The 13011-nt window shown below is 35.0% G+C and overlaps 1 protein-coding gene across 1 annotated transcript in view; it reads right to left on the bottom strand.

Annotated features, from left to right (window-relative positions):
• Positions 1–13011, bottom strand: part of NBAS (neuroblastoma amplified sequence) — a 186939-nt gene that overhangs the window by 29386 nt on the left and 144542 nt on the right. The gene's annotated exons all lie outside the window — the stretch shown is intronic.

The raw sequence follows: 13011 nt of genomic DNA, 5'->3' as shown, positions 1-13011 counted from the left end.
CTATGTACCAGAAATACAGACAATAAAACATTTTAAAACTTCATTTCAAGGTATTGTTATTCCTATACAAAAGAAGAGTCCATTTTAAGTTAAACAGCAGTAGAGATGTAATCTGCTATGAAGTAAATCAAGACACTTGCCTTAAATGGTTTCTGAACTTCTTTATAGTTTGAATGACAAGATACCTTGCCTTGTGTCTAATTCTTTCCTTATTAACTCTCCAGAAATAGAAGTTACAATCAAACCATGAAAAAAGTTACAGTTCCTTGCTACAAGAAAGCAATACTTTGAAGCAGCACACTGGAATGAGGTGGGTTTTTTTAAAATTTATATGTATTATACATATATATGTGTGTGTGTGTGTATGTATACAAAGCACATTTATCCTTCTGAGGTTGAGGGAAAGCATGGCAAGGAAGCAGCCACGTCTCATAGCAGAAACAGAACATGGTCTGTGTTAAGAGGTAGGAATTTCATCTTAACAGCGGTGAAAACTAGCTGAGATGAAGTTGCCAAGGTTAGTCAAGCCTGTTGTTTTGTTGCAGTAACACAGCAAACACTTAATTGAACACTGTAGCACCTCTGGATGATCTATTTAGATGACTCTGAATGTTATAATGCAACAAGGCACTGGCATTTCTACAAGTATGATCATCTTTAAAATCACAGTAGTGGGATAATACAACTCAGCTTCCCCCCCGCCCCCCCCTTAAACAAAAACTAAAACCATCCCTCTAAACTTCTCAAAGGCTATGCAAAGATAACCTGCCATGAGCTGCTCAGAGCCCTGATAGCACAAGTGCCCTGTAAAGAATAATTTGTCACTGAACAGAATAATAAGGCACATAGCCAGGCAGTAAGGAGTACACCTGAACTTCAGATGATCCTAAAGGAATATGAAAAAAGAAAAACAACAAAAGCAATGAAAAGGAAAGCAAGGTCTTACAGTTTTAACAGATTTGCTTCATTCTCTCTTGATTTTCCCTAGTTTCATGCCTTCTCTTTGGCAGTAGAACACAGCTGGCTTCATGTTTTTCATTAAAATAAAAGGCTGCACAAATATTTAACACAATGGGAAAATCAATTAAGGGAACTAATCTTAGAAGTTATACTCATGATAGATCATAAAATGAAATATGAATTAAGTAAAACCAAACCTTATGTTAAACTGTTAAAATATACAATTGCATTATCAAGGGACTACATATGTTTAAAATCAAGAATATACAAACATCTGCACATGTTAATGTCCCTTAAAAATATATATATAGTAAATTCACAAAGCAAAATACAGGCTACACAAACAGCACCAAGTGTTGTTTAGAACTTCATTAGATATTACTAGCTGTCTGAACCAGTGCAAACTCCTCCTATTCATATGTTATCCTCCCAAGCACTTTGCTTTTACATCTTTTCTGTTTGTCCTGTTACTATGTAGTAGTTGTTAGGATGGCCCATAAAGAAGTTCTGACTCGTCCCATATTACCTTTCTTAATAAAGGCAAAAATCAGTCCACCTTTCTCAAATATTGACCAAGACAGAAAATAAACCACATTTCTGAATGGAAGTGCAGACTGCAGATGCAGGCCTGTAGGAGCTACAGCACATCAGAAAACAAAAGTCCTATTTTCTTCGTATCTGAAATATATTATTTTGTGTATCTTTGACCATAGCCACACAATACACTTCATTGATTTACGTGCTTTTAGCCATCAGAACAACTATTTTTCCTCAAGTAGTTATAGTCTGCTTACCAATAACATTGACTTGACATAGCATTTGTTCAATCACCCATTCTCATACAGGGACAGTCTTGAACTGCTGTAACTTGTAAATCTTGGGAAAATTAAAACACCTGATGAAAAAATTATTGCTGGAGTCCATTTATTTGTCCAACAGTCGCCAAAATATTTCAGTTCTAGTATCATTTTTCTAGTAAGAACTTACATCAGACAAGATTTCCACAAGCTTTCTAAACCACTTGGATTTATATATAAAACATGAAGTATATGGCATGGGTTCTTTTACTGCTAAAGTATAAATAAAAAGAGGAATCTGGTGGTTTGTAATCTCAACAGTACATTATCTGAGCACAAACATATGTTTTATCTTGACTTCAGCCATCCTGAGCAAACTTGGAAAGCACATTCTTTCTATCTAGTGCTGAAATAAAAACTTAATGCACTTGCAATTCCTCCTCAAATAAAACCTCAAACTGTTCTGCCTGATGATAAAATCTTTCAAAGATTTATACAGTTCTCTTCCTTCACAGATTAGATCCTATTAGATGCCTAAAATACTGAAACTGCTCAACTGCTTTATCCACCTTCAGTGCACAAAGTTTTGACTCATCATCTTATTCCATGGATTTGTTACTATTTTATAGATACTCATCTCATGTGAAATACATGAAGGAGTCCAAATATGAAAAGTTCCCTCAGAATTTTGTTCTGTAGCTTTTAGAAACCTAGTATGCTTTTAAAAAATATAAGGTGATACACTTGAAGAATGAAAAAGTTAAATAAAGCTGTAGACATCACACATGACTGATAAAGAAAACCTTTGGCATGCCAGTTCACAGGATCAGTTGTTTAGTTCAGTACATTATCTCACCCCTGAAATTGAAGTTAGTTTAAAATCAGTATTTGCAGCAACAGTGGAATGTTGCTCTATCTAAATTGTGTCCCTGAGGCATAGATACCCACTATATAATGTTCTTCTGATCCTAAAGGACAGAGACATCTCAGGAGTTGTAAACGCTTTATTGCTAAAGCTATATAATTTGAGAATCTGGTGCTGACCGACTTGGCTGATAACCTACAAAGAGTTTTGTTAAAAAAATGGAAATGACAATAAAAAGATCCAGCCAATCCAATCCTCTCCTTCCCCTGTGATAAAATACAAAACACTGCCTACTTACACATGAGAATGGTGAATAGGAAAACTAACACAGATAGACATCCATCTCCTTCTGACCAATAAAACCTGTTCTGCAAATTACATTTTTACTCCCTGGGAGTATGGCAGACCCATGGTTTTTAATCAACAGATTTTGTTCACTATTGATATTCTAAGGAAATAATTGATAAGGATGCTTGTAATGAAAGAATTGAGATGTAGAAATCAGAAAAATATTTTCCTTCTTTATAATTCCTTGTTTATTGAGAAAAGCTACCTGTCTGCTTAAAACCAGCTCCCTGTATTAAAGCCAGACACACTTGTGTCTACACAATCTGTGTGTCTACACAATCTGTGTGTCTACACATTGAGCTACAACCAAAAACCTATCTATTTCTGTTATTATAAAATTAATTTTATTACATCCACCAGACTGTAAATGTAAATATTTCAAAATATGTTCATGTTTGCCACTACAGCATAAATTTGAATTAATACAGAATTGAAAAAAGAAAGACTAAACAGGCATTTGAGTAGTCCCTTATTGCTATGATACATTTTCAGTTTGTCAGTACTCCCTGGTAAAACACACCGGTTTTATCTCCCCACCCCAAGGTCTGGGGATAGAGAATTCATCTATGCTACATTTCTAAGTAATAGGCAGACCTGACATTGGAGATTTTATTCAGATTTGAGACAGGGAATGCTGATGCTAAAACTTGCTTCCACTCATTAGACAGGGCTTAACATGATTTATAAACAATGACCGAAAGGATTGTTATCAATTTGATAGAATTTCTGTAATTGCCATCTTGGTGCACTCTTCATGGCACAAAAATATAATAGCCTTGCCTTAAGGAGTTTGGAATCTAACTAGGTAAACCAGCAAAGAAAATACTGCCCTTCCTACAGAAACAGGCCAGTCAGGGTTGGTCATAGCAGAAATTAAACTTTCCATTTTGTGGGCTAACCTGTAGTCTGTCATTCCCTATTCTGCTGGTATCTGTGTGGCTACTGAAAAGTCTGCACAAACGTTAAATTACTGAAACCTATTTCCAGTACAAGGCTGCAAAGTTAAAATCTTGTTACAAAGGACATATAAAATTACAAATTCAGTGAAACACATATTTAAAAGTTAATTACTCACATTATGAACACAGATGTGAAAAATCACCAGTAAAACAAACTGCAAGTGTACAACTGCTCCTGAAACTGTATAGCTACTGACCTTGTAAAGATCAGACTGAGCTTTTAAAGGCTTTTACTTATTGCATTCTCTTCTCTTCAAACTGTTTCAAGATGCTGGACAGCCTATCAACCTTGATTTTAGACACATTATATACTTCTGAAACAAAGCAAAACCACAAGCACATACTGAAACATCTTAATTAAATTCTTCACATCCCAGAACAACAGTAAAACCTTTTTAGAGGCAAAACCAAAAGTGCTGTATTCCTCAACACACTACCAGCATCCCATTATTTCTAAACCAGGTTTTCTTTAAAAAGAAAACTTTAATGTTGTGATTGAGAAATACTCAAAGACATAACAGAGTCAGGCTGGGGACAGTATTAACAGGCTTGGAAGAATAAACCACCATGTTATGCATGCACCTGTCTCCCAGTGTAGTGGGAAGAGCACAAATGATGAAGGGGAGTCAAGAGTAACCATGAGAGCAGAGCTGCAAGCTTGGGCATGGACGGTTTGAGGTATCTGGTTAAAGGCAGGTTAGGAAGAGACCTCGCATATAGCCAGACAGAAGTTAAAAACCAGTGAACATGAACTGAACATGTTTTGTTGAGACATTCACTGGAGGTCAGAGATTCCGAGAAAGAGAAAAGGGGTAATACTACTCCTTCTCCTTACTGTTTTTCCCTCACTATATTTATAGTCTCATTCTCCAGTTTAAGAGATTTTAGTAATGGAGGAAGCCATTATTGCAATTCATTCTCATGATCTACATATATCTGTGCACAAATTTATCCAATACTTTTGCACTAAAACCATAAATTCTGTTTGAGCTAGAACGCTTTCTAATAGACTTATAGTCTTTTGACTTAAGTAAACAAGTTTAAGGTGTAAACAAGTTTAGTATCTTTCTGGTAAATTATTCCCACCTATCGATCAAAAGGTAAATCTTCCTTATTCGATTTTATCAAGATTCCACTTACTTGATCTTGCACAGTAACACCTGAATTCACAGCTTGTCTACACAAAGCTGTTTCCAGTTCTTATTCCTAATTAACTCACTCTACCCACAGATGAGGGCAATATCAGAGTGAGTTTCATATATACTCTTCCTTTCCCTACTCTTCTTCCCGTGGCTGTTTTTTTGGCCACTGCTGGAGACAGAATACGGGGCTCAACTGGGGCTTGATCTGAACCAGCTTAACATTTTTACGTACTCACACACTACTTAAAATTTACATTATGAAAACACACTGGGCCAACTATATTTTGTTATATGCAGCTGTTAAGTGGAATTGAAGGAACGCAGGGACTGAAGTAAACTTACATATATGAAACACGTACTTTCACAAGGTAGCTGAACAGGAGTCAACAAGGTCAAGAGAAAGTTGCTTCTCAAAGATATATTCTACAGACTTCACCTCAAACTTAGTATCTTCTTCAAATTCTTTATCAGAATTTTGAAGTTTAAACAATAATGTGACCTTTCATTCTACGTCCTAGCACCATACTTCCATGTACAGAGTTAAAGGCAATAAAGAAATATAGTTTAAAGAATGCATTTATACAGCATATGCTTATTCCAGTTAACAGAAAGCAACAGCTTTATTAAGGAATGTCCACTTAAAAAAACAACACCAAACTGAAACCAACAAAAAATTTAAAAACCCACCACATTCAAAGTAGTGTTACTTCCGAAGTCAAGAATTTTGCATCGCAAACTCAGTGTTCACAATGTTCACAACCCTTCTACTGCAAAAGGAAGCTTTCTTGCACCTTCCCCAAAGCTGGACTTCACATATTAAAAAATATGATGAATGAGTGCTGACCACATATGAAAGTCTGTTGCATACAAATACTAAAGGGATGTCAAATCTTGCTCAAACTGAAGCCAGTGAACAGGCTAAGCAAGTTACGGGATTCAAGTTTAAAAACAAATCAACCAGAAGCCTACTGGCGATGAATTAAACAAAGGCTCAGCCACACTTTGAGCTGCTGGCCTTGCAGACATATCCAAGAACATTTCCTTCTGAACTGATTTATGTATTGTTTAATTCCTTATCTGCTTGATATGCAGCTCACTAAGAAATACATATAGATTCAGTAAACACAAATGCATTGCCTAATGCATAAAAATGCATAACTCATGCAGAAAATAAAATCCATTCATTTGTATTCTGCAGGAGACTATGTCCTAATCTGCAAATACATTTCAGCACAGATAAACACTCTAAAGACTGTACATAGATATTGATAGAGAGATAAGGGCAAATAAAGAAAAAAATATTCATTTGGAAGATTTATGTATCTAGCTAGCTAAAACTAAAATGAGACAGCATTAACATACATGTAATTTAAAATGTGGATTGACTAGGTGTCAGTTAATTGGTAAAAATTTGGATCTACGTAAATCATGGCTAAAACTAACATTGTGCAACACAAGGAACTTAAAAACACGTAAGTCATTTTACTTGTATGTGCCAGCTACTAATCACGGTTTCATATTTCATCATCTATAATATAGATACTCTACAGTTAGAACAGAAAAGTTTGTTGGAAAATGCAGTCTGGAAATTAAAAGATCTTAATCCTTAAATATTACTTTTAACTTTAAACTGTTAAATCAGCGTCAGCTACTTCCCCTCATACCTTGTGCAAGTGGCTTCTCAATTTACCTTTTGTGATAATTGCTACCATCAAGAAGCGGTGCATGCACAAGCTCCCAGTATTCAAATGAATGTACAGCTGGTGTCTTGATAATCAAAGTCTACAATTCTTATTAATAGAGGGGAAATTATCTTAAAAGCTGTTTTTATGTAAATGAAGACTTCTCAAAATTAATCCTTCCAAAATGTCATCCTGCAGATAGGCTAAACTGACAAAGTAAAAGATGCATTTTTGTAAATAATCTACAGTAAAATAAGATACCCTCTTTTAGGAGCAACAGGTTGTTGATGTGGACTCCAGTTTTAAGTAATATTTCAGTACTACTATTTTCAATAAAAAAAAAAAAAAAAAAGACAGACTTACATTTTTAATGCAAAATTCCTCTATTGTTTATCCATATTTATGACCTAGTTCAGCAGCACTTAAGATACCATATGGATGGATCCAACAAAATTATTTAAGTTGTACAAATTGAAAGAAAATAATAGCTCTGTTGCAGCCATAAATATAATGAGAAGAAGGTAGGGTAACATCATGCAACTGTCACACCAAATGGCATTACATAAGCACTGCAATTGGTGGTTTTCATCTCGATTTGATGTAGTGAAAGTCCTAGCAGTCAGTCATCACAGCTGAATCCCTATGTAATAATAGCAACAACAGGGAAAAAAAAACCCTCTCTCTATCAACATGAACCATCAGAAATTACTACAAAGCAAGAACAATTTTAAGAATACATGAGAGGGACTCCTCAGATGATAGAGTTTACAGTGTCAGCTAACAAGATGGTTGATGGAATAGAGTAAGACTGTGTGAAAAAAAGCATGGCAAAAACTGAACATCACATTTCTAAATACTCATTTAAGATATTAACAAAATAATGTCTAAATAAAACCAGTTTTATAATTTATTTATATTTTCAAAAGACTTTTAACAACATCCCATACCAGAAACTACTGAAGAACTTGATCTGCTAACAGGAAAAAAACCACAAACAAACAAAAAAAAATTATGATCAAATGGTAAAGGTAAAAAATAGAATTTCTCACAATTTTATGACTGCTTCTTTGCTTATACAATTATGCTTCTGGAGGACTGCAAGCACTGAACAAATAATACTGTGAACAAGCTAGCTTATGTTTGTCAAAGACATTGCAGAAAGAAACATCCAATTGACTTTAAAGAAAAAAATCTGGGGTAAGTAAATGACCATATGGTGGCAAATATAACATAACAATGGTAAAGTCATCATATTTTAGAATAGGTTAAATTAGCTGCACCAAGTCAAAACAGGAACCTGAGCCTCACAGTGAAATTCATAGACCTCTGGTTAATGTACAGTTGAAGTCAAGAGAACAATCAAGGTGTTGGGATGCATAAGCATGTTAATAGCCACAATGACATCACATTCACTCCTCCCATTATCCCCTTTCAGAAGGCATTCTGCATATCACAGTGGGCTCTGATAGAGAGGGGAGAATAGTTACAGACTTCTAAAACACTGTGGATGAGGTAACATGACTGGAATTGTTTAATTACGTTGAGTAACCAACAGAGTAAGGAAAAAAGTGATGAAGTACATAAAACACAGCAGGGACTTGATTTTCTGGATTTTGCTACCCTATAAAACATATACCAAATCACATAAAGAGGTAACAAAACCCAAAATCCTTCTACAAAGTTTCAGTGTGTTTTGCACTCAATGCTATGGAGCATACCAATGCCAAGAATTTAGCAAGAGACACCCAAGGCTGAATCGCAGTTGATCCACCAATTTCTTTGCAACACATAATACAACCCTGAATACATCATTAAAGAGCTCTTAATTTTTCTGAAACTGAGATAAAAGCTGAATAGGCCACGTTTAAGCTATTTTCCACTCATACCTTCATTACAAAAGACCTATTACAAAGAGTGAATTATCCCACATGAATCCACTCCAGGCCACTCTTAACTCCCTCTGAGCAACTGCTGCTACCCACAGAATACCGCAGTACCCAGGGCTTGCATTTGAAACTGTTGTGTTCACTTACGCTATATCACTTTTCTCTCTACTTTGTCTTACCCAGTTTGTGTAGTTAATGGAAAATATTTTGTTTGCATCTTAAAGTATTTAATTAATCAGACACGCTACAATTAATGTTCCCAGAAAAAATAGATTTCACATGTTCTCATATGGATAAATTGCATCTTCAAGGAACGGAAATTACTGTTTTAAAATATTAATTAAAACAAAATAAATTTCTTAAACTTAATTTTTATGCATTACCAATAGAGAAACAGAGTCCCTAAAATTATAAACAGCATCATAACAAATTTACTTAAAGTTGATAGGACCATAAATCTTTCTTTTAATTAAGCATTTTTCACAAATAAAAGATGGCTGAGGATTAAACATACAGCCTCTTCACTTGATCAAGCTACATACAGGTCATTGTAACCCGATAAAAAGACTTCAGCAAAATTACCTGGAAATTCTTACATCTCACACTGTGCTTTCCAACTCCTCACATTTAAATCTGACACAAGTAGAGCAATTGTTGGCGGCCGCTAACATGAAAATCAATGGATACTTGACTTATTTTTTTATCAAGTCATATGAAGAAACATATAAACAGATACAGAGTTTTCATATACAGGGGGAGAGGAACAAAAGGACAATGGAGGCTTGACAGCCATACCCAAGTTCTCAGAAAGCCATTATATTAATGTAGACATTACAAAGGTTGCTGAGATACATAAAACTTGCATATGACATACACATTGCCTATATGAAGAAAGGGCAAATGTGTGTGGGATGTACACAACACAAATACAAATTAACCTGGCAATTTTTCAAAGCTAAACTTTAGGAAAAAAAATAAAAAACAGATAAAATACAAAAGGTGCCTAAAGTTACCATCTTAAATTCATATTAGATATCCCTTCCAATTTTCAAAAATGCTTAGCCCTCAGCAGCTCTGCATACCCCAAGATCACGAAAAAAACATAATAATATCAGGGGAAAGGCTAAATGAGATTACCTTCTCTAAATTACAAAGCTATTTGCATTTAAGTGACATGCAAATAGTAATTACATTTTGCATTTGCATAATTAAACAATCCTTTTAAGACAAGGTGTGCCTTATAGAAGTTTCAGTTACTAACTTTTTGTCTTAAACTAACCCTTGATTTACCTACAGAATCTTCGTTAGTTGTAACTTCCTGGGGCAAACCCCTAACTGTAACTAACACCTTGTAACTGCTCACAGAACTGAATGACTACATACACACACGTAACCTGTTAGTTGATACCTTACCTGAGGTAGAGTGCTGTGAGTTATTACAGACTATATTTTTATATTTTAAATGAAAACAAACGGATATCCCATCTTAGAGGGATAAAGCTGAAATTTGATATGAACATTCTAAACCATGTTTTTCTCCCCCCTCCCCCCGCATTTTTTTATATATAAAAAAGCCAGTATTTTGACCCATATTTTTCATGCACCAGTTAACTAGAAAATTACAGAACCTGAAGAGCTCAGATAAAATTCATCAAGGGGATTAAAACAACGCATGCCTCCTCCTTCCAGTAGTGTGAGATGCTACTGGAATGTGAATTAAAGACTCTTAAGCCTTTGAAAAATGAGGACCCCTGAATTTTTAATTTTGTTAACTAATCATTAGAGAACTGGAAATTGCTGTGTTTCTGACTGTCTGATAGGTAGCTGCTTCCATAAAGTACATTTTTAATTTTGTAAGAGCTGGCATGTTTCCCACCAGCACATTGATTTGTGGGACCACTACTTAGAGCACCTAGAGCATAATTAAATATTAAGACGCTCCTTGATGTATGCAAAGTCTGACTAAGAGGATTAGTAGACACACTGAGGGTGGCTTTCACACATTTTCTGGTAATTGAACACTGCAATATCATTAAACTTATCTTTACTCAATATAAACCCACATCCATCCTTTAAAATATCCGCTGTCCCACTCTGTACCAAGGCATGGTAAAGAAAGAGAGGGGTTCCCTAAAAGCATGTAAGAAATGTCAAGCAAATAAGGCTAAAACAATGGGGAAGTAAGATAATTAATACAGTTTTGAAATTTAAAAGTTTAAAAAAAATGCAAACCAACAACCTTTAGACACATTCCTCTACACTCTGGAAACATCATTCAATCCACCACTCCCTTTTTTTTAAATATGATTTTTTTTTTTACCACTTTGCTGAATGAGAAAGGATGACCAAATTAATAAAGGTGTAGTGATGCTACAGAAATTGATACCTACACAGACAAGGTAGACAGACTGACATGGCAGTCTGAAAACGTCTGAAAGATTTCATTACTTATGTTTACTTTTTGACCCTGCTTCACCCAAGATTACCCAGCAACCTGATGAAACTTTGAAATTGCACTTCAACACCTCCTTCTGTAGAACAGGTTTGGTTTTGAAGGTCTACGTGCCTGAAGCATTGCTTTAATTAATGCTTTACCAAAACTCAGTCATGTAACTACTGAATTCTTCAGGGTTCTTGTTTCAGTAACATACCATGAAGGAAATGTACAGTTTTCAATATGCTATTTTATTATGCTGTTTTCACTATTTGTTAATTCACAGAACAAGTAAACTTAATCATTAAATAAGGTAATCACTTGCTTTTTCTAATATGAATTTATAGACTAGCATTTGACATCAGCTGACCAGAAGAGAAAAAAAAATAATCCGAATAGTGGATCACTTATTAGTTTTCTCAGACATTTGTGAAGAACTCTGTATTTCAATGACTGGCACCTAACAGACAAACAAATATGACTCTTCTGTCTAAATCACACATTAGTTTGCTAGCACAAAATATTAAAAGAAAACAAAGGGTTCTCATCTATCATGTTTAGCTTGAACTGACATGAAAATTAAATTAGTTTTTAAATATGTTACAACAGTACACATAATTGCACTCTGTAGCAGGTATTGGGGTGAAAAAACAATGATTTTTACATATGTGCATGTAAGGACAGCTTTCACTACTGCTAAGCATGAAAACTATTTCTGAATTTAGCTAAAGAATAAATACAATATACAAAGAATTTTATTTTACAGTATTGTATACACATTTTTCTACAATTCGCTCTGAAAGGTTTGAGTTTATCTAGCACAGTACTTGAGCTTTTTACTACTTGACTTCTTGCACTACTTGATTACTCATCAGCAAAAGAGTAGAGCACTGAAGTGATCAGCAACTTGGTTATGAGCAAATGGACTGCTGCTTATAGTCAGTGAGAACTTCTTCCCTCACAAAAAACAGATATGTTTTCCTGCTTGAAGCCAGAAGTATTCTAAAAACCCCTCTCTTTAGGAAACAGAAATTATTAACTGATTATATGGAGACCTAAACAGGCTGAACAACTGGGCCAACAAGAGCTGCATGATGTGTAAGAGCCATGCGGTGCCTGAGAGAGCACAGGTGGGGACAGCCAGGCTGGGGAGTAGCTCTGCCCAAGAGGCCTTGCAGGTCCTGGCCAGCAGTGAGCGACGCGTGAGCTACCAGCACATGCAGTGCTTTCAATTAATTCCTAAAACATCACAAGAAAAAGCAAATAGATAAGAGTTTTATGTTTTAAAGTTATATGCATTCTGACGTACCAGTTTATGGCAGACAAGAGAAGCGAGCTTTTCTTCTGTATTTCTCTAACAAGTGTAATGAGTCTCACAAGGTTTCTGTCAAATACAGGTTCTTTTTCTGTCTTCTACAGACATGGCTGAAAACTATTATCTACCCGTATTTTTTTTTCTTAAAACATACTCTAGTTGAATCTTTTAGACTTGAAATGTTTGGCAACACAAATATTGACAAAAAAAACGAAGATGAAGAATCCAATCATAGACAAACAGCTGAAAAGCAGATGAGGAGTTAAGTGCTGGTATTACTGTGAATGCAAGAGAAAAAGCAATTTCTAAAGCAAGCAAGAGATAAGCATTTTCTTTTAAGATTTTTATTAGGATTATTCCCTTGGATGATCTCAGCACAGTGAGTTAAAACTACTAAGCTATTGTTTTATATTAATATTGTTATGAATATAAAATGGTTTTGTGCATAGACTTTTTGAGGAACTATTAGAAATATTATGTTTTAGTTCCATAATGTCTTGTCATAGGGGGGAGGTATTTAGAAAATGGACAAAAAGCAACTCTGCTTCTGAACAATTCTACATGCAGCAAGTGATACACATGATTTCAAAATGGCAAAAGCTTCAAAGACAAGACTACTTCTT

This window comes from Athene cunicularia (assembly GCF_003259725.1).
Source record: "Athene cunicularia isolate RWA chromosome 3 unlocalized genomic scaffold, athCun1 chr3_part1, whole genome shotgun sequence".
Classification (NCBI taxonomy): Eukaryota; Metazoa; Chordata; class Aves; order Strigiformes; family Strigidae; genus Athene; species Athene cunicularia.
The sequence above is the reverse complement of the archived record's forward strand: the minus strand, read 5'-3'. Positions and strand labels throughout refer to the sequence as shown.